The following is a 23,159-nucleotide window of genomic DNA, read 5'->3' on the forward strand; positions in this document are numbered from 1 at the left end:
ATTATAAAAAATATTATTATATTTTCCCAAAGAAAGTTTTAATGGAAGAGTGACATTATTTTATGTTTTTGCAAGGTCTTTAATGTCTGGCTTAAAGAAGACCGCTGAATTCTTAGATCTGCTTCTGTATTCATTCTGGTGTGATACGTTGTTTTGGGTTGAAGTGAATAAAATCCAGTGTCATACAGACATATAGTTGGGGAAAAAAGGAGTTTTTTAAATGACCTTTTCAGATCATTGTGAATGTTTTTCTTTGATCCTATACCCAAAATTAGTAAGTGGTGATTTTTTAAAGTTTAATTGCAATGTGAAATCTGAAACCCTATCAGTGAACTTTATGTAATCCCCTGGTCTATCTTGCAATTTGAAGGATTCTTTTATAAACATATGATTTTGTTACATAAAATATCGGTCGTATGGAAAACACAGATTCATTGAGGTATGCTGATCTTCTAAATCTTAATGCCCTTCATTACACACGATCAAAAAATCCTATTTGTTAATATTACCAGCAGTCTCCTTAGGAAAATTTTTTAATGTTGGGAAGCTCTCCATCTGACAATGCATCAATTTTACAAAATTCTTATTTTTGCTTTGAAAACTCTAATTTTATCATTAGCAACAAATGCTGTCTAATGTTTTCCTTGAAGTGAAAGCTCAAATTGGTTAATTTTGAAAAAATGTGTGGTGTACTCACAGGTTTACTTAATAAAATTACTAATCTTTACTGCCTCATAGAGGATATTATCAAGTAAACCTAGTTTTACTTTTTATTCTAATTGTGTGGCTGAAGAAATAGGACTAAGGTTGTAAGCAGGATGATACCCTCACCCCCAGATGCCTACATCCTGATCCTTGGAACCTGTGAATATGTGAAGTTATGTGACAAAGAGGAATTAAAGTTGCTAATCAGTTTACCTTACAATAGTGAGATTATCCAGGATTATCCAAATGGGTCCAATTCACAGTCCTTCTCAAAAGAGGAAGGAGGCTCAACAGGAATTGAGAGTAATCCAGTATGAAAAGGACTCAACCCACAGACCTAAATAGAAAATGAGGGAAGTAGGCCATGAGCCAAGGAATGAGAGCAGCTTCTAAAAGTTAGAAAATGCAAGGAGACAATGCATCTACTTCAGATCCTCCAGAAAGGAAGGCAGCTCTCTTGACCCATTTCCTCTTAGTGTGATGAGACCTTAGTGTGATTTCAAGACTTCTAACCAAGAGAACTGTTAGATAATATATTTCTGTGGTTTTAGAACGTAAATTTGTGGGAAGCTAGTACAGCAGCAATCGACAACTATACAATTTATACAGTTTGGGGACTGCAATTTGACCTTGGGGATCATTACTTTTGCAGTATTCGTACAAATGTAAACCTAGTGAGTGGCATAGGTTTTATTACGAAAATAGTTTTGAACTTTTAAATGTCCTGAAAGAATATTGGGGCTCCATTCAGGATCTGAGTACCACACTTGGTATCACTTTAACTTTTCCTTTGTGCTTCCTCTGTATTGCCACTTTGACTAGGTACTGAGATGCAAAAATTAAGAAGGCCCAGTCCAGGGACACCTGGGTGGCTCGGTCAATTAAGTGTCCGAGTCTTGATTTTTGCTCAGGTCATGATCTCATGGTTGGTAAGATCAAGCCCCACATCGCCCTGCATCGGGTTCTGTGCTGACAGCTTGGAGCCTGCTTGGGATTCTCTCTCTCTCTCTCTCTCTCTCTCTCTCTCTCNTCCAATCTTAAGATTCAGTTTAGTGGTTGAGAAAAGGTAAGGAAATCAGTAATTGCAGGTAGCACACAGAATGACAAGTGCCCTAACTAATATACTCAGGTGAAGTAAAGCAACCTCAAACCAATTTTCATGTGCTTTCAGTCTCCTGAAAGATATTATAAATTATTACAAAATGCAAAGTGCTTTTAAGGAAATAGTCCCACTGACAGGGTGAGGGAGAGAGCTTTACATTCTCAGTAGCAGTTTATGATGGTTTCCAATTTCTCCACATCTTCCCCAATACTTGTTATTGTCTGTCTTTTGATTATAACCCCATTCTAGTGAATTGTGAAGTGGTACCTCTTGGGGTCTCAATTTGTATTTATCTAAACTAATGATGCTGAACATCATTTCGTGTACTTAATTACCATTTGCATACCTTCATTGGAGAAAAGATCTATTCAAGTCCTTTGCTGTTTTAAAACTAAATTACTTGTCATTTTATTGTTGCACTGTAATAATTTCTTTATAGATTGTGGGATAGTATTCCCTTTTCAGGTTATTTGACTTACAAATATTTTCTCCCAATCTGTAGATTGTTGTTTCACTTTAATAATGGTGTTCTTTGAAGTGCAGATGTTTTAAATTTTTGTGAAAACCTGTTTTTTTACCTGTTTTTTTTTTATTTTGTTGATTCTGCTTTTCGTGCTTTATTTTAAAAACATTGCCTAATCTAAGGCCAAGGAGATCTATACCTGTGATAGATTTTTTAAAAATTAATATACTTTGTGGTTATAGTTAGATGTTTGATCAATTTTGAGTTAATTTTTGTATGTCTTCTGTTGAAGGAATCTGACAGTTCTTTTATGTATTGGTATCCAGTTGTCTCACCAGCATTTCTTGAAAAGGCTTATCTTTCCCTATTGAATTTTCTTGAAATTCTCATCAAAAATCAAATGGACATATATGGATTTATTACTGGACCATCAATTCTATTCTATTGATTATATCACTATCTTTAAGTGTAGCCTATCACACAGTCTTTATTACTGTACCTGTGTCTTAAGTTTGGAAAAATGGGAAAGGTATGTTCTTTTTCAAGATTGTTTTTGCTATTCTGGGTCCCTTGTATTTCCATATGAATTTTAAGATCAGTTTGTTAATTTCTGCAAAATAAGCAGCTGAGATTTTGGTAGAGCGCACATTCAATTTGTAGATTGACTTGGGAAGTACTGCCGCTTTAACAATATTAGGTCTTTCAATCCATAAGAGATGGACTTTTAATTTACTTATGGCTAAGTCAGTCTTTCACAATGAGGTTTTCTAGTTATCAGTGAATTTTGTGGACCTCTTCTGTTAAATTTTTCCTAAGGACAGTATTTTATTCTACTTGATGCTATTGTAAGTGGAATTGTTTTCCTAATTTCATTTTGAAATTGTTAATGACTAGAGTATAGAAATACAGTTTGATTTTTATTTATTTGTCTGATAACTTCTATACTTTGTTGAATATATTCATTAGCTCCAGTCATTTGGGTTTTTTTGTTTTAGAATTCCTTAGAGATTTCTACATACAAGATCATGTCATCTAAATGAAGATGGTTTTACTTTTTCCTTTCAAATCTGGATGCCTTTATTTACTTTTCTTGCCTAATGCCCTCACTAGAACTTTCAGTACGGTGCTGACCATAAGAAATAAAAATTGGACATTCTTGTCTTATTCCTGACTCTAAGGGCAAAGCTTTCAGCTTTTTACCTTTTAGTATGAGGTCAGCTTCTGGGCTCGATTCCTAGTTTGTTGAGTGTTTTTCGTCATGAAAGGGTATTGGATTTCCACACATCCATTTTTGCATCTATTTAGAGCATTATGTAATTTTTTGTTGTATATTCTATTAATAAACTGTATTACATTGATTCATTTTTGTGTGTGATTCAGCCTTACATTCTTGTGATAAATCCTACTTAGTCATGGTGTATAATTCTTTTCATATGTTGCTGGATTCTGTTAGCTAGGTTTTGTATTGTATAAAAAAAAAAAAAGGAGTATTTTTCCTTTTGTATTGGTTTACACTTTTCTTGTAATGTTTTTGTCTGGTTTTGGTATCAAGGTTATATTGACCTTAGAGAATGAGTGGGAGGAATTCCCGCTTCTATTTGTTAGAAGAATTTTTGAAGGATTGGTGTTAATTCTTCTTTAAGTATTTGGTAGAATTCACCAATGAAGCAAACCTGGCCCTGGACTTCTCTTTGTGGTAAGATTTCTGATTACTAACTTCAGACGTTTATTTGTTATAGATCTATTCATATTTTTTAAAATGTTTAGTCATTTCAGTACTCGGTATCTTTCAAAAAGTTTGTTTCACCTAGATTGTATAGTTTTATGATCTACAGTTGTTTATGGTATCCCCTTATAATCTTTATTTAATGTCAGTAATATTCCCTCTTTCATTACTAATTTTAATAATTTGAGTCTTTCCTCTTTTTGAATGGGAGGAGGTCAGCTTACCTAAAGGGTTGTCAACTTTGTTCACCTTTTAAGAGACTCAACATTAGTTTGATTGATTTTCTCTTTTGTTTTCCTATTCTTTTTAGTTTACTTCAAATATAATCTTTATTGTTTTCCTTCCACTTGCTTTGGGTTAACTTGCTCTTTTTCTGTTTTCTGAAGGTTGAGAGGGTATTGATTTCAGAACTTTGCTTTTTATTATTTATTCTTTAATGGTTGTTTATTATTTTTGAGAGAGAGTGAGAGAGAGTGCATGAGTGGAATAGGGTCAGAGAGAGAGGGAGACACAGAATCTGAAACAGGCTCCGGACTCAGCTGTCAGCACAGAGCCCAGTGCGGGGCTCAAACCTGTGAACTAGGAGATCATTACCTGAGCATAAGTCAATCGCTTAAATGACTTAGACACCCAGGTGCCCCAGATCTTTCTTTTTTAACATAGGTTTTTAGTCTGCAGTTTTATTTTCTTGTGTTGTATCTGTTTGGCTTAGCAATCAGGATAATACTGTCATAGAATTAGAAAGATTTCTTTCCTTTGTTTTCTGAAATAGTTTGTGAAATGTTGATATTATTTCATTCTTTTATTTCATAGAATTTACCATTGAAGCCCTTGGGATTTTGCTTTTCTTTATGGGGAGACTTTGAATGACTAATTTGATGTTTTTACTTGCTTTAGATCTATTCAGTTTTCATATTCTTAAGTCAGTCTTGGTCATTTAATGCCTTTCTAAGAATGTGTTTGTTTCATCTGTGTGTCTAATCTGTTGGCATAAAGTTGTTCATTGTGTTGTCTTATAATTCTTTTGATTTCTGCATAGTCAATACTGACATTTTTATTCATTATTTTGGTAATTTGAGTCTTTTTTGTTCTTGATGAGTCTTGCTAACGGTTTCCATTTTTGTTCATTTTTTCAAAGAACGGATTTTTGACTTTATTTTTTTCTATTGCTTTTTCTTTTCTCTTTCATTTATTTCTGCTGTAATCTTCTGTATTGCCTTTCGACACTGCTTTTTGTGTATCCCATAAAATGTGACATAATGTGTTTTCACCCTCATTCAGTAAAAATGTTTTTTAATTCTTTGTGATTTATTTTTTGATTTCTTATTTAGAAATGTGTTCTTGGGGTGCCTGGGTGGCTGAGTTGGTTAAGTGACTTTGGCTCAGGTCATGATCTCATGGTTTGTGGGTTTAAGCCCCTCATCAGGCTCTGTACTGACAGTTCAGAGCCTGGAACCTGCCTCAGATTCTATGTTTCCCTCTCTTCTGTATCTCCCCTACTCATGCTCTGTCTCTCACTCTCTCTCTCTCTCAAAAATAACTAATAAACATTTTAAAAAATGTGTTCTTGTGGTGCCTGGGTGGTTCAGTTGTTATGTATCCAAATCTAGGTTTTGTCTCAGGTCATGATTTCATGCTTCATGGGTTGGAGCCCTGCATCGGGCTCTGTGCTGACAGTACAGAAGCTGTTTGGGATTCTCTCTCTCTCTCTCTCTCTCTGCCCTTCCCCAGTTGCATCTCTCTCTCTCTCTCTTTCTCTCAAAGTAAATAAATAAACTTTAAAAAAGTATGTTTTTTTAACTTCCAAATATTAAAGATTTTCCAAGATATCTTTCTACTATTGATTTCTAATTTAATTCTGTTCTATTCATAGATTATGCTTTTTATGATCTTATTTATTTGAAATTTGTTGAGATTTTATGACTTGGTATATGGTCTAACTTGGAAACTATTTTTTGGCATATGAAAAAAAGTGTGTATCGTGGTATCACTGAGTAGAGTAGTATATGTATGAGAGGTTGAGTAGGTGAACAGTATTTTCTAATACTCTTGCTGATTTTCTCTTCTATTAATTTTTTGATAGGAGAGTATTGAAATATCCAACTATGTTTGCCAATGGTCTGTTTCTGTTTTCACTTCTGTCATTTTTGCTCCACTGATTTTAGTGCTTTGTTTCAGTGCATATACATTTATAAGCATTATTTTTTGTGATTTACTGACCCTTTTATAATTTTGAAATATCCCATATTCTCAAATATTATTTCTTTTCTTTTTAAAATTTATCCTTTTTTTTGTTACTGTTAAAATTCCCTTTTTATTTTTTAATATAATTTATTATCTATTTATTCTTTTTAAGTAGGCTGCAGGCTCAACATATGGCTCAATTCAGGACCCTGAGATCAAGAGTTGCATGTTCTACCAAGTGATCCAGCCAGGTGCCCCTTTAATACTATTTCTATTTTTAAATATTAAAAAAAAATTGATGTTTATTTTTGATGGAAAGAGAGACAGAGTGTGAGTGGGAGAGGGGTAGAGAAAGGGAGGGAAACACAGAATCTGAAGCAGGCTCCAGGCTTGAGCTGTCAGCACAGACCCTGACACAAAGCTTGAACACATGAGCAGTGAGATCATGACCTGAGCTGAAGTCAGATGCTTACTTAACTGAGTCAGCCAGGCACCCCTCAAATACTATTTTTTAAAGCCTGTTTTGTTTAACATTAGTGCAGTAACTCCAGCTGATTATGGTTACTGTTTTCATGGCATATCTTTTTCCATCCTTCTACTTTTGATATTTTTTTTTGCCTTAGAATGTGAGATAGGGCGCTTTAGATGACATGTGCTAAGATTTTGCTTTCTTATCTGACAATTTCTGCTTTTTGATTGAGGTGTTTAGACCATACACATTTAATGTAGTTATTGACATGGTTGGGTTTACATTTTCCATTTTGCTGTAGTTTTAATATGGTTCCTGTCTTTTTTTTTTTTGAAGCTTATTTTATTTTTGAAGTTTATTTACTTTGAGAGGAGAGGTGGTGAGTACAAGTGGGGGAGGGGCAGAGAGAGAGAGGGAGAGAGAGAATCTCAAGGAGGCTCCACCCTGTCAACGCAGAGCACAACCCACTGCTTTATACCCCGAATCATGATATTACCGGAGCTGAGATCAAGAGTCAGATGCTTAACCAACTGAGACACCCAGGTGCCCCCATCCCTCGGTTAATTTTCTGATTGTACTTTTCAGCTCCAAAATTTCCACTTGAATTTTTTTATAATCTCTCTCTACTTGTTGAGAATCTATTTTTTATTCATTATTGTCTTTCTTTCCTTTAATTCTTTAAATAAGGTCACCTTTGGTTCACTGAACATATTGGTAATAACTGCTTTGAAGTATTTTTTAATTCTAACATCTACAGACACTCAGATAGTTTCCCCTATTTCTTTGTATGTCTCATAATTTCTTGTTGAAAATTGGATATTTTAGATCATTTATTGTAGCAACTCTGGATTCTGATATTTTGTTTCCCCTAATGGTTGTTGTGATTTTGTTCATTTGATTGTTTCTTTGTGTAGTAATTTACTTAAACTAAGTACAGTGACACCTGTCTCCCTTGTGATAAACGGCACTGATAAATCTGGGTGTGTTTGTTTATTTGTTTGGTTTGGTTTGGTTTTTTTAATATTCTTGTTTTGAGTTTTACATTTGGCTTTCTAGGACTTGTTCCATTGTCTGTGTATCTTTAATTTTAAGCTGATTGTTGGACACATCAAAGCAACCAGTCTTCTGTAATCTACTCATGGATCTCTGTATTGATAGAGGAATACATTGAAAGTTTAAACTGTTTTCAGGTGTGTTATAGCTTTTACTTTCTGCTGGGCTTTTTCACATTTGCTTTGTGCATGTGCATTGAGCTTCAGGAATATGTGACTAGCTTTGTTCTTCTGTGGTCTCCATTACACATCCTCTCAACCTTAGTTGAGAATATATCTACCCCAGTTATGACCATCACATTGGACCAATGGAGCTGTTTACTCTCCCTACTTGCCTGCTTATAAGATCATCACTTCCACTGAAACACTGCTGGACATGGGCATAACCTACCACTCAAGATCAAGTTAGCACTATTTGACTGCAACAGAGATGTTTCCAGTCTAATGATCTTCCTTACCCTGGAAGAACCTCTCTGCTGACTGAGTTGTGGTTGATGGTGATAAGAGGCCAGACCAGAATGTAACAGGGTCTTAGTGTTCTTTCCCAAAGATTAGCAGTCTTTCAAACATAAATGCTTCTCAAATTGTTACATCCTTTTAGTCAATTTCTAGGGCAGTGAAATGATAGTATTTGTCAATTTTGTCTGACTCTTTAGTTTCTTTTTAGAAGAATATTTGCTGGGGGCACCTGGGTGGCTCAGTCGGTTAAGCATCCGACTTCGGCTCAGGTCATGATCTCACGGTTCGTGGGTTCGAACCCCACATCAGGCTCTGTACTGACAGCTAGCTCAGCCTGGAGCCTGTTTCAGATTCTGTATCTCCCACTCTCTCTGACCTTCTCTTGCTCATGCTGTCTCTCAAAAATAAATAAAAAACATTTTTAAAAAACTTTAAAAAGTCTCTTATTGAAAAAAAAAAAAAAAGAATATTTGCTGATTGCACTCAGCCATAGCTGGAAGTCCTACTTCTGGTCTTGTATTATGTATACGTTTTTTTCTTTAGTCTCCTATAGTGATGGAAAATGTATATGTTCTGTCTCTGTTTTTTGGAGGGTAAATTTTTATTTTATAGTGGTCCCAAATGTGTGTGTGGGGGAGATATTCTTGAAATGCCCAGTGGTTTGTGGCTGTGCATTCATATTAAAAAATGAGAAAATCAAGAATGCTGGAAGTCAGCTAAAGGCTTGAATGAGGCTGACTTTTCTTTGGAGTGTATCCATACCCATACCGCCTTTCCTAGTTTTCTAGAATGTTAATGCATTTCTTCAAACACAACACTTGTCCCATATACTTATCCTTTTTCCTTACTTACAGATATTTAACCATGAACCAGAAAAAGACGAAGCACATACTTGCTTGTACAAAAAGGTAGTGGAGGGAGACTTGGTATATTTTAGCTTCACTTCTTACTCCACACTTCTGTCAGTGATTTCAAGCCATTCCCTTCCTTAATTGAAGCACTCTCTGTACATACTCTAGAGTTTGACTTTTCCTCCTCAGCTTCTTCTATGAATGCTCTTTCATGTGTCACTTTGTACAGATTTGTAGTGATGACTTTCTTAGTCTCTTCATTGTTACGGCTTATATCCTCTCCCCTAACCACCAATACACGCCTTTATTTTCTTTTAAGGAGGTGTCTGAGGGAAAGGGGGGAATTGCATGCTGATTGGTCTTCCTAACCAAAAATTTGTCCACGTACAAAAAAAAATTTCAGTCACTCCCAACATGGGTTCAAACTCATGACCCCAAAATCAAGAGTTGCATGCATCAGCAGTGAAACCAATTTAGGCACCCGGGTCCACATATTTTTTTTTTAAATGTTTTTTTATATATTTCTAGGAGAGAGCGAGAGAGACAGCGTGAGCAGGGGAGGGTCAGAGAGAGAGGGACAGGCTCTGAGCTGGCAGTCAGTACAGAGCCCGACGCGGGCCTCGAACCCCCGAACCGCAAGATCATGACCTAAGCGAAAGTCGGACGCTTAACCGACTAAGCCACCCAGGCGCCCCCGGGTCCACATATTTTTAAGCAGTTGCAGTGTGACATGTGCATGCTGTCTTGGGTCCTGCTTTCACTTCACCATTTAAGCATTTTGTACATTGCCATACATCTTTATATTTCTTGTTTGTAGTAGTATATGAATTTATTTTTAAAGAAACAGTTTGTTGTGTCTTTATTACTATGGTGGCTTTTACATTTTAATTACTACCTCTTCTTTCTTTACTCTTTTCTCCATCTCAGCATCATGCACATACCAATGATAACAATATTGACAGTTTGTGAAACAGTAAATCTTATTTTTTTTCCCTTTGTCAGCTGATTGGCTGAAAGCTATCAAGAAGGGCAATTGCCCTGGAACAGGCTGACATTGTCATCCAGAAGGCAATTTTAGTTTTTTTATAGGTTTTCCAAGAAATCTTGTGACTTCAGCTATGGAGTATATAGATGATGTGTTTTATCTCTATCATGGTATCCTAGCTTTGATCTCTTCACACTAGTTCATAGATGGGACTGAACCATTCCTCTCTTTATAATTCCTCTTTTCCCTTGTGTTCAAATTCAATTCCCAGAGTGGCCAAGTTATCTCTGGGATGTCTGTCTGTTTTTGATGAAATAACAACTGGAAGTCAGCTCTGGATAATGGATGTTAGTAACATTTAGGCACTTGCATATTAGACACCAGAGAAAGGCAAGAAATATGAGGACAGTCAATAAATGTCAAAAGAAGCATTTGGAACCTTCTTTAGAGTAGATTTCTAGCCGACCTAGGCCTAACCAAGAGATCAGTTTTGCTGACTGAAGATAACAAAATAGTTTTTTTCTATTAAAGAATACATTTATTGTTTAACTTTTTCCTCCTTTTAGTAAGGCAACACAAAGAAATAAAAAGCATAGATTTTGGAACAAGGAAGTAGAACTCATTATTTGTGCATGATGTAAAGAAAAAATATAAGAATAATAATTTAGCAAATATCCTAGATAAAAACATTCATATACAAAAATTATACCAATAAATATTTAAACAAAAAAATGAAAAGTTTTTTGCAAAGAGATACTGTTTATGCTAACATTAAAAATATGAAGTCTCTAGGAATACATCTTATATAATAAGAGCTATACAAAACTTCCTTGGGGGAAAGTATTAAAGCATTATTGTGTGGCAGTAAGAACTCACTAAGTGGAATGATATGCCATACAGATGGCTTGGGAAACTCTTTGTTTTACAGATGCCCAGTTCAATCAGTGCAGTCTCAAATTCCTGTTTGTTTTGGTGGGGAAGAGGGAAAAGTGACAGCACATTTTAAGGTGATATGGAAAAACAAAGGGCCAGTTATCAAAAATAGCAACAGTATACTTTGATGGAGGGAAAGACAAATAGACTGGTGGGACCCGGCTAGTGAAAGTGTCATCTATGGCTCCATAGCATTGGTGACATTATCTAGAAGCCTCTCAGAAATACAGAAGCCCAGACCCCAACCCCCAGTCAACTGAATCAGAGTTTATTTTAACAAAATAATCCAGAAGAGTGAGAAAAAAATGGCTTTAACAAACTGTTCTGGAAACTAAATTGGTAACTAAACAGGATAAGAGTAATTGTATTGAAAGGCTTTGCTTGTACTGTGTGTACGTCCATCCTTTACTCTCTGTAATTTACATTTGTTTAGGAACATTTGAAAATCAGTGACAATGAAAGGAATGTTTTGAATGTATGTTTCTCTAGGTGTCTGCCTTATTCATGTACCTGTAGTCTATGGATCGTCTGGTTAATAAGTTTTTCTTAGGTATCCCAGCTTTAGCATGTCTTGATATATTTCCTATCTCTTGACTCATGCCTGTATGTCAGAACTTAATGAAAATACTGTCACTACCATTGTAGACAAGTAATGTGACCATACCCCCTCCATTGTGACAGTGATTAAGTTTTATCTAATTTTTTTATCTAATTATTTTATAGGTGTATTTTTTATATGTTGGGAAAAAACTCAACTGAAGATAATAAAGAAAAGACAGCTCTTCCACTGACAATTTGGAAGAAAATAATTTCCCTTTATTTAGCATTGGAAGACCAGATCATTCTTCGAGTCTTCTGAAACAAAATCAGGTAAGAAATGTTTTTCTTCATGTTTTGAATAATTTGTTCTCTTCCATGCTCTGTCTTGTTGAAGACTTCTATAATTCTATTCCTTTGGCCTCGAAGAGAAATACGGTTAGCATTTTCCTTTAGGAAGTTGGTGTGCCAGCCAGCTGTCAGCCTTATGATGTACCTGATCTCCGATGTCAGGGGAAGCACAATACAATTTTAAACTAAGTCTTCTGCACCACAGTGCAGTGGGGGTGCCAGCAGCTCTTTTTATGTACCTTGCTTTGAAATGCTGCCTTCTACCCAAACACTACAGTTTTATTTTTAAATCCTTTGTGTGAGATGAAACCACCACTAACTGACTTTCCTTGTCTTTAGTTAAAAATCAATGAATTGAATGAAATAATCTGTAAGCATTTCTTAGCTACTCTTCCTGATTTCTAGAAAAGAAAGTCCCACTGCTTGTTTAACTTATGACTTGTCTAAACATGTTGAAAGCATTGACTATAAGGCATAACATTCAGGCTCTGAAAGGGAACTGTGACAAGTTCAGTCAAAAGGGAAAAGAGGAATAATTTATAAAAGGTGCTGCAGATAATGATGCCAGCCAGTTATTTTAAAATGCATCCATCTCACCTTTTAATGAATTAGATTTGTCAACAGCAAATGTTTTATGCACCGCTTCTAATAAAAGTGGCATGCTAGGAATGAGGCGCTTTGAGGTTGGCTTCTTCAAAGCTTTAGGAGTATCTTCAATTCAAAGGTATTTTTTAAATAATAGATATTAAAAAGTATATTTAAATAATATTAAGGTTGTGACACAAACGCCACATGACAAAATTCAGGAGTTTCAAAGCAGACACTGACATGCCATCACTATTTCACATGGTACCTGTTTTTTAAATTAGGACAGCAACAGACTCATTTGTGGATTGTGTGTCAAGTTAACTTTAAACTCTCTGTTGTTTTGGTGGGTGTCACAACCTTAATGTCAGCTTTTCAAATAGGTTTCTACATTTCCTGTGGTTCGGGGTCATTAAAAACTGCATATGATAAATCTGTGAGGCATAAATGGGTCACACTGGAGTGGAATTCATTGCTTCTCTGCTGTTGAAAGATAAGTAATGGCTGCCTCATAAGTGGACAAGTTAGCTCGGGCATTTTAGTGAATTTCTGGTTTTTCAGAAGTTTGATTATGATCAGTAAAAACCCAAATAACCAGATATGAGATGTTGATAGAATTCTATTCATAATCTCCTCTCTTCGTGCCTCCTCTCCTAACCATTGGATCTTGTTGGTTGTCACCTTTATAGATGTTGAGAATCACAGCCCCACGCTTGATTTTTTTCTTTTTTCCACTAAAAGTACAGGTAATTTCCTTTGGAACAATCCTTATTTGCTGTAGTTGAGTATGTGTAAAACTTGTCTTAAAACTTCATATGGCAGTCCTTTATATAAGCCCTTTTATGCAAATTTTTGGCAGGGTTAAAATCTTGTGTTTGAAAGTAACGCTTCTTACAGAAACTAAAATGGAAAGTAAAATGTGATATGTTGTGTTGTGTGTTAAAAAATATTCTAGTACCCCACCACACTTTAAAGAGCAACTAGGAACATTCTACATGGAAAGGGCAAAAGAGGAGAGAGAGTTGGGAAAGAGTAATCTATTCATCCACATTCCTTTCTTCTCCTGGATTCTTACCTGTCATGATCTCACAGCTCAAGTCTGCATTGTCTATGCTGAATCTAGTTTTAATTTAGAAAAATAAACAAATTAGATCTGACAAGTAAACACGAGCAGACATCCAAGGTTAGACCCAAGCTGTCTTGAAATCAATTGTATAAAGAATAGGGGGGAAGGAAAGGAAATGGGGCCAACATCCCAGAGTGTAAAGGGCAGGAGGTCTTTTCTTTCCACAAAAGCAGCTAACTACTCCAACACTTGAGCCTTTCTTACAATCACAGTGTAGCACACTGCCTTGAGCACACACTCTAGAGACCGCTGCAGTTTTGTGGGATCTCAGGAAAGTTAAACAGCCCTCTGCACTGTGCACTGTTTAGCTTTGCCATCAGGGAAATGAGGTCTAAAATAGTTCCCACTTCACAGGATTATCAGAATGATGAAATGAGTAATCCATGCAAAGGGTCTGGAACAGAGCCTGATATGAGGCAAGTGAATAAATGTTAGCTACTGTAGTTTATTGTTGTGATGATTTCCGTCTTAGAATAGAATATATTCATATTATATACTTCTTGGTTCTCCGTTGGTAATAAATTGATGGATATTGTTGTTAGTGGAGCTCATCACATAAAGGAATATCTTTGCTCTTAGAGTCCAAACCACAAACTTCAGTATTTGTAGTTTTCTGAAAAAATGTCTTGTTGAGGCACTTCCTGCTTGTGAGTTCTGCTAAATGACTTTTGATTGTGGTACTTAACCAGTTAAGTCCAGTGAAATCAGTTGAAAATAAAAATGAAATATGCTAAAAATTGAATCCTTAAACATATATGCTATTAAACTGAATAAAGAACAATGAGAATTATAAATCCATTTGGCTAACCAATAAAGAATATTTAGGGTGTCTGGGTGGCTCAGTCTGTTAAGCATCCGACTTTTGATTTTGGCTCAGGACATGATCCCTGGGTCGTGGGATGGAGCCCACATCAGGCTGTGCAATGAGTGTGAGGCCTGTTTAAAATTCTCTCTCTTTCTCTCTCTCTCTCTGAAAATAAATAAATAAAATTTAAGGAAAGAAAAAAAAAAAGGAATGTTTGTTTAAAGGCTGAATGCTCCAGGGGAGCCTGGGTGGCTCATTCAGGTAAATGTCCGACTTTGGCTCAGGTCATGATCTCGCGGTTTGTGAGTTTGAGCCCTACGTCGGGCTCTGTGCTGACTGCCAGCTCAGAGCCTGGAGCCTGCTTCTGATTCTGTGTCTCCCTCTCTTTCTGACCCTCCCCTGCTCATGCTGTCTATCTTTCTCAAAAAAATAAATAAAACATTTAAAAAAAAATTTAAAGGCTGAATGCTCCAGAATCTTCTTTGTTTCCTTCTGGGTAAATGTAATTCTGAAAGTAATCATTATAGTCCCTGGGGGAATAATGGTTTAGTGTGTAAGTACTCCCTTAACTTTTCAAGAATGAATCTAATAGGTGAAGTGAGATTGCATGTTCCTGGAAAGTAACATTTTGAAAGCTGATTTGTGAAAGGCAGTGAGATAAAAATAGTGGGTGAAAAGAATGCCCTGGGAAACTTTTAAATTGTCAATGCCAAGACCCATACCTAGAGACTATAATTCACTAAGGCCTGGGATGAGACCCAGGTATCTGAATTGTTAACAGTTGCTGGGGTACTTCTGCTTAAATTAGTCTTGGACTACACTTTGAGAAACACTACAATAGAGACAAAGACATGAATTTGATGCTATTTTTCCCCACTCTCTTTATTTTCTTGGGTCTTTGTCATATTCCCTGTTAGTGGTCCTATGCCAGTCCTTAATTTTCTGCCTTTTTTTTTTACAGTTTCTCAAAAAAAAAAACCTCTTCTGGATTTATTAGTTATGTCTTTACAGATGGTTATACAAAATGATCACAAAGATTTCTTTTAAAAAATGTTTATTTTGAGAGAGAGAGAGAAAGAATACTAGCATGAGAGTCCACCCAAGAGTGGCGGAGGGGCAGAGAAAGAGAGAGAGAGAGAATCCCAAACAGGCTCCATGCTCAGCACACAGTTTGACTTGGGGCTCCCACAACCCTGGGATCATGACCCGAGCTAAAATCAAGAGTAGGACACTCAACTGATTGAGCCACCCAGGTGCCCCTGCAGTGTGCTTTTTAACCTGGGAATCATAGTCCAATTTTTTTTTTTTAAATACTATCTGAGTTTTGGTATTCTGAACTTCAGTGATATTAATGATGTTTTCTCACACATTCTCCTCATATGTCACCTCCATCTCTACTCTGGACATTTCCATTTGTATAATACACTCAAAATCATCTGTGTAAACTGCATTTTTCATGTCTTCTTACCACCAATCACCTCCTATATTTTATGTCTATTCATAACTGTCATCCAGATTAAAGTTTCAGAATTTCCTTTGTAATAATTTAGCTCCTCCCCTGTTGGTCCTTATGCCCAGACCACCAAAACCATATGGGTGACCATGGTAGTGACCCACCCCTCAGCTGGCTTCTCAAAGGCTTGCGTGGACATGCACTAGATGGTGTCTATACCTGCCTTCAGCAAGGCAGTAAGAACCTTTGACAGCAAGCATGCCTTGCTCTGTATGATGCCCATCTCTTTATAATCAGTCTTTTCCTGCCCTGAGTTTTATTACCCAGGAATATCCACACCTTTGCTTTTACACTTTGCTATCTTCTAATGACACATCCACAAGTCTCCTATCTCTTGTGGTGCCTTATAATTTTCACATCATCCTGTTTGGTTGCTCTGTTGACTTGGGTCTAAAATCCAAGCTTGTTTATGCCTGGGATTATGATACCTGCCTGGTTTTCTCTCAGCTATAATTGCATGACTCCTTCAACAATCCCAAGCTTTGTACTCTGGCAAGTCATTTCAAAAACCATCTTTCCATGGATGGACCTTGAGGGTGTTATGCTGAGCGAAATAAGTCAGGCAGAGAAGGACAAATATCATATGTTCGCACATATAGGAGGATTAGGAGGACCTTACCTGGGGACCATGGGGGAGAAGAAGGGGGGAAATGCTGGGGGAAAGGGAGAAAGGCAAACCATGAGAGACTCTTGAATGCTGACAAAAACTGAGGACTGATGGATGTGGGGGAGGAGGGGGGAGATGGGCATGGAGGAGGGCACTTGTGGGGATGAGCACTGGGTGTTATATGGAAACCAGCTTGACAATAAACTATTTGTAAAAAAAAAACCATCCAAAACAACCATCTTTCCTTTTCTCATGCCTCATCATCCTCTTCCTGTTCATCATCACTTTCACGTGGGTTAGTTCACTATCTTAATTGATCCTCCTGTCTCTGTTCTCTCATTTGTTCTTTGTTTGAAAAATATTTTTGAAACATTGGTTACATACTGTCTTAGTAAAACACAAAACAAAAGAAAAAAAAAACCCTCCGACTCCCTATTTTGTACAAGATAAAACTCAAATATTTTCCTTCTAAAGGAAAAAAGACCTTAGCATACCTTTTCAATTTTTTTTTTTTAAAGTATGTTCTAGGCCCAACATGGAGCTTGAATTCATGACCTTGAGATCAAGAGTTGCATGCTGTACTGATTAAGCCATTCAAGTGCCTGATACCTCTTTGGTTTTATTTTTCACTCTTTTCATCCATGAGTTTTCTGTTCTGACTTTCCCAAACAGTCCCATTTGTGCTCTAGTGATGGTCTAATCATTTTAATTATCAGGGGCTCCTCTTGGTTGTGGTTTATGAATCTGGAGCAGGTAGCTATGGCTGGGGTTTAGGAGTGGGATCACAGTACATACAAAGAAATCTCAAGATGGTGACACCAGAGGGCCTGGGTGATTCAGTTGGTTAAGTGTCTAGCTCTTGATTTTGGCTAGGTCCTGATCTCATGGTGTTGTGATAGACCTCCCCCTCCCCTCAACTCTACCACAAGGTGGACATGGAGCCTGCTTAGGATTCTCTCTCTCTCTCTCTCTCTCTCTCTGTCTCTCTCTCTCCCCCTCTCTCTCCCTCTCTCCCCCTCCCTCTCTCTGCCCCTCCCCCACTTGTGCATACATGCATTCACATGCACTCCCTCTCAAAAAAAAAATGGGGACCTAATTGTATATTGTTAATAAGCAAGTTAGTAAGAGCATGGGTTCTGGAACAGAATAGAAAAGAGCAGGAGACCAGCTCATTATTTACTTCTCAAGTTAACTATTGGCTGAGACTTCTTACGTCCTCTCTTCACTAGTTGTTGGATCATTCCCAGAACAAGAGAGAGCTTGAGCCTACATATAGTGAGAGATTAAATGTCTCCGACTGTGGAGCCTCTGAGGCTATGGATTTTGGAAGATCACAGGGCTCCCACCTTTAGGAAACGCCTTTATCTTACTTTTTCTTGGTGGCTTGGCTTCTCTATCTCTATCTGCCTCTAAGGAACTTCCCACTGCAGGAATTTAGGTCATTTGTTACTTGAACCATTCAGTTGATACTAAGTTAGCTAATGTAATATTTTTTTGAATTTTTAAAATTTGTTTTTCCTTTTTTCTTTTTCAAGTTTATTTATTTTGAGAGAGAAAGAGAACGCATCTGGGGGTTGGGGAGAGAGGCAGAGAGACAAGCCCTAGCAGGCTCCATGCTGTAAGTGCAGGAGCCCGATATAGAGCTCCATCTCTTGAACCAAACCATGAGATTGTGACCTGAGCTGAAATCAAAAGTCAGACGCTTAGCTAACGGAGATACCCAGGTGCCCCAAATTTGTTTTTCCTTTTCGTGTCAGAATTAAGACATGCTCATTTTAAGTTCAAATAGATAAACGAAGGGGCTCCTGGGTGGCTTAGTCAGTTAAGTGTACGACTTTGGCTCAGGTCATGATCTCACGGTTTTTGGTTTCTAGCCCCACGTCAGGCTCTGTGTTGACAGCTAGCTCAGAGCCTGGAGCCTGTTTCAGATTCTGTGTCTCCCTCTCTCTCTGACCCTCTCCTGCTCACACTCTCTCTCTCAGAAATAAATAAAACATTAAAAAATATTTTTTAAATAAAGGAAAATACTAATAGTAAAAATTTACTTTTTTCCTGTCCCGTTTTAGTTCCACTGCCCATAGATTAGCACCGTTAATAGTTTGTTGAGTATCATTCCTGATATTTTGGGATGATTTGTTTTTTTCAAAAGTATTTTACTCTATCATGGTATATATGTAGTTCTACAACTTTTTTTTTTTTTTACTGAAATAATGCAGCTCTCTGGAAATCTTTGTCATGCCATACAGAGCTAGATTATCATTTTTATATGTACATAAATTCCATTTTATTTAAGTTGTAATTTTATATAAAATATTACGTATAGTGATACCATATCATATATCCCGTTTGCCCAAGATAGTCTCAATTTATGCCTTTTGTCCTAGTGTTTCATTTGGTTTGGCATTTGTCTCACATTTTTCATTTTTCAATAAAGTATTATTTAATAGTTGCATGTAATTAAACCAGCTTAGGTTTAGGTAGACCTATATTTTGTATTTCTACATTCTGACATAATCTCATATGTGAGATGCCAGTGTAGTAAACAGAATTCTCACTTTAACATATGCTTAAATTGGCAATCTCCCATTTCCCTTTTCCACATCCTTTCTGGAAGTAATAATAGCTAATACATCTTTTTCAGGGTAATATGAGGGTGCTTGCTGATGAAGGGAATGTGCTGTGGCATGAGCAGTTAGCTACAGCTAACTTTTTCAGGTCTTGGGTGATGGTGGTGGCAGAAGTATTTGATGCTGCTACCTTTGCTGGCCACTTGATATGCCACCCACGTGGTGCTGGGCCCATGTCCTTGCCCTTGGATTGCATGTTTCCCAGCCTTTGTTCAGTCTTACCATAGAGTGAATGCAGCCTGAACTCTGTCTATTGCTACAAGTTTTTTATCATGTATCATAAATCTACAACTACTTTTATTGTTGAGTAACACATTTTTATTTTGTAATAACCCTTTTGGTGGCAATGATTTCAAATATGCGCACACACACAGCAGTGCATATTAACAGCACTGAATTTTGACTTGTGGAAATGAATTAGTGTGTAACTCAAACTGTGGGGGCTATAATGACATCACGGATCACATGAAAATGAGAACACGTGCCTCAGCTGAAGAATCAGCAATATCTATTTCATAGTCATCTTTTAAGATTATGCTTGAAAATGCTACATGTAATAGTCACCTGCAGAAGGTACATTTGTGTACCACACTGTGAAACTTACTCTTTATTTAAATCAAATGCCTCTTCTAAATTAATTTCTCTCATTTTCAGCTATAGATCTTCTTGTTCATATACGAAAGGTGAATCAATAGCTATTAATGTGTTGGCTCCATTGATAAAACTTTATCAACAGTTAAATAATGCCTATTTTACATCAGTACCATTGGATATTTCTAATAAAAGATGAATTAATTCCAATAAAGATTCAAGTTTCATGTCTAATTCATGAAATTAAAATAAAGCATTTATTTTAGTTTATTTTTTATTTAAAGAATGATTATTTATTTTGAGAGCAAGAGAGAACTGGGAAGAGGCAGAGAGGAAAGGAAAGAGAGAATCGTAAGCAGGCTCCACACTGTCAGCACAGAGCCTGATGCTTGGCTCGAACTCACCATCTGTGAGATCATGACCTGAGCCGAAACCAAGAGTCAGAGGCTTAACTGACTGAACCACCCAAGTGCCCCAAAAGTAAAGCATTTAGATGTTCATTCTGTAAAAGGTGAAATACTTGGCATTATTGTGAATACTATTATAAATTGAATTCCAAACTACAACATGATAAAATATTTTGGTCTTAGTGATATTAAAAATATGTTGTAGTGAAACACAACATCATAAAAAAATTAAAGATAGCATCTATGAAGAGAATTATACTTGGAATATGTTGTGATGTCACGATAACTCATAATTGCACCCAAAAAACTCTGAAACTACCTATCTAAATAGGAGATATGGTTATCAAAAAGTACAAATATGTTTCTACACAAGATAACCAGCCTTAAGTTTTTATGATTAGATTGCTATTGAAGAAAAGAAAAATAACTTAAGCATGGCAGTATACACTTTTTGGATTTTAGAAATGTTTGAAACTTTGAGGAATTACAGTATTTTGGAAATTGACTTTAATTTAATTGCCTATCTTGGTATTAAATACTCTTTTAAAATTACCCTCTAAGTTTTTTGTTGTATTTTCTTCAAAATCTATATGAAATCTTTAATCAGATTATTCAACAAGTGGTAGGCCAAAAAAAAAAAAATCATTTGATATGAAGCATTTAGGGAATTCTTGAAATCAATGCTCACAAATAGAAAGACCATGAAGTGTATCCCTGTGAAATTAATAGGGAAACTGAACAAATTAAATGATGAGAACTCAAATGGTTTACAAGATTTAATTGTGAAATTCCATAATTGTGTTTTTTAATATGTAGACTAACAAAAAAAAATCTTTTGTGGGAGTTTATATATTTAATTGGATAAATTGATATTCTAGTTCAGAATAGTGTTGAACTGGGAAAACCTGTAATTCTGAAGCATCTAAATTTAGCAAAACATTGAAATTAATCATAAACATATGATGAGGGTTTTTTTTCCAGAAATTTAATTTTTAAGTATTTTGAGTTTTGGTTTTTTTAATTATTGATCACACTCTCCATGGAGGCAAAAAGAAAAAAAATAGGATCCCAAACTACTACCTTTAAGAATATTGGGATAAATATTTAAATATGTTATTAATAAAAATTAAAATTGAGGATATTTTCCATTTAGCAAAATTTGCTGTGAACTTAATAAATTCACCAAGTAATATCTGAGGGAGACTATATAGGTGTCAACAATTTAAAATTTACTAACCGTATAATGCAGTTTAGAAAAATATAAAAAATATATAATCATAAAAAATACTTTCCTCTGAAAAATATCTGTGAAAGATAGATACAACTAAGAAATTAACGTATATGGAAATGAATCATGTATATAATTTTAATATTCAAATAATATAAACTTTTTACTTTAATGAGTACAGATACAAGAATTCTTTTGAAAGCATGGCTTTTTTTTTTTTTATAGTTTATTTATTAATTTTGAAAGGTAGGCGGTAGAGACAGAGAGAGAGAGGGAAAGATAGAGAATCCCAAGCAGGCTTTACACGATCAGCATAGAGCCCTATGTGGAGGTTGAACTCAGGACTGTGAGATCATGACCTGAGCCGAAATCAAATGCTTAACTGAATGAAGCACCCAGGTGCCCTGAAAGCATGTAATTTTTGGAAGTAGTTTTTGAATACAATTATTATGTAGGTCTGTAGGTCCACAGATAAAGTAAGACCTTTTAAGTCGTTAATCAACATTTGAAAAATTATGTAATTTTAATGATTTTCAGGACCTTTTTTAATTCTAAATAAGGACTGATTTGGGTGATCCCTTTGCTTGCCAAATTTCCCTCTATAAATTAACAAATTCTTCTGATTTTTCTTTCTCTTAAGAGTATGACTTCTCCCAGTCATGTAGACTTAAAATCTTGCTATAAACACTGATATCTATCTCTCTTTTACAAAAATCATTCACTTGAGAGGATAAAGCATGAGTTATAGGGAAATGATGGAGTCTGAACCTCACAGGTATGATAGGAAATGGATGGATATGAGAGATAGAAGACTGATTGGCTATGAGGTTAATGAGAGAATGCTAGAGTGGGAAGACTCCCACTCACTGAATGAGTACCTGAGTTGATAGTGGTGCTGTTAACTATCATAGAGACCTCAAGAGAAGAAGGAAGCTTCAGAGGGAAGATAATAAGATGATCTGGGGACATGCTGAGTTTAAGGTGTCTGTGAGACATCCCAGGGAGTTATCCAGTATGGGGTTGGATAGGTAGAGCTGGTGCTCTAAAACTCAGGTTGTATCAGAGGACATGGATAGAAATTAATCTGACCAAGAGGCAGAGAAAGAAAAGGAGCTAGTAAAGGACCCAACTGTGGTGTCTAGGATAGTACTGGGAGAGGAACAGTGCTCTAATAGCCAGTAGTTTGGCCTTTGAGGAAGGGAAAACCTAGGATTAGTGTCAAGTGTAATAGGTTGGAGGGAAGACTTAACATCTGACACTTGTGAATTTCTAATAACTATAGGAGGAATTTAGGCCTAGCTTAGACAGGAAATGGTCCATGAAATATCTTATTTGAAACTTTTAGATTTAAATTCAATAAATTAAACTTCCAAGGTATAATAGTCTTTAGTATGGTTTTATATTTAGTATGGTTTATATTATTCTAATACTTTTCTATGAACTAAGTATTATTTCTTTTCACTATAACTTTTTTTGGATTTCTACTTTGTACAGGGGCACATTGATTAGTATAGAGTGGAATTTTAAAAAATCATCATTATTATTATTGTTATTATTATTTTATTGTTAAGGAATCCACTTCTGTGACTATCATGAAGCCAAGGCTGGATTAACAGTAATGAGTCCTGTAGGTAACTACACCTGACTCGAGACTTTCTGGTTAAAGCACTGTATTCTCTTTCTACCTCATCTGAAAACTCATGAAGTCTCAATCCCTGTCTCCCTATTCCCAGAAGATGCCAAAGCCAACCATATATGAAGCTTTTTCAGAGGAAAACACGACTTTGTTTTCCCAGAAGACAAATACTCTACTTTGCTTTATGAATCAGTTATAAACCCCAAACCACAGACAA

General features: G+C 36.0%; 1 protein-coding gene across 1 annotated transcript in view; it reads left to right on the forward strand.

The window, feature by feature from the left end:
- Positions 1–6,377: 6,377 nt before the first annotated feature.
- Positions 6,378–23,159, forward strand: part of KIAA0825 (KIAA0825 ortholog) — a 358,820-nt gene continuing 342,038 nt past the window's right edge. The window contains exons 1-2 of the mRNA XM_077755312.1: positions 6,378–6,431; positions 11,653–11,799. The gene's annotated coding sequence lies outside the window, so the exon portion shown is untranslated. The remainder of the gene's footprint in view (positions 6,432–11,652; positions 11,800–23,159) is intronic.

Source organism: Crocuta crocuta, unplaced genomic scaffold (genome assembly GCF_008692635.1).
Source record: "Crocuta crocuta isolate KB4526 unplaced genomic scaffold, BGI_CrCroc_1.0 scaffold42, whole genome shotgun sequence".
NCBI classification, from domain to species: domain Eukaryota; kingdom Metazoa; phylum Chordata; class Mammalia; order Carnivora; family Hyaenidae; genus Crocuta; species Crocuta crocuta.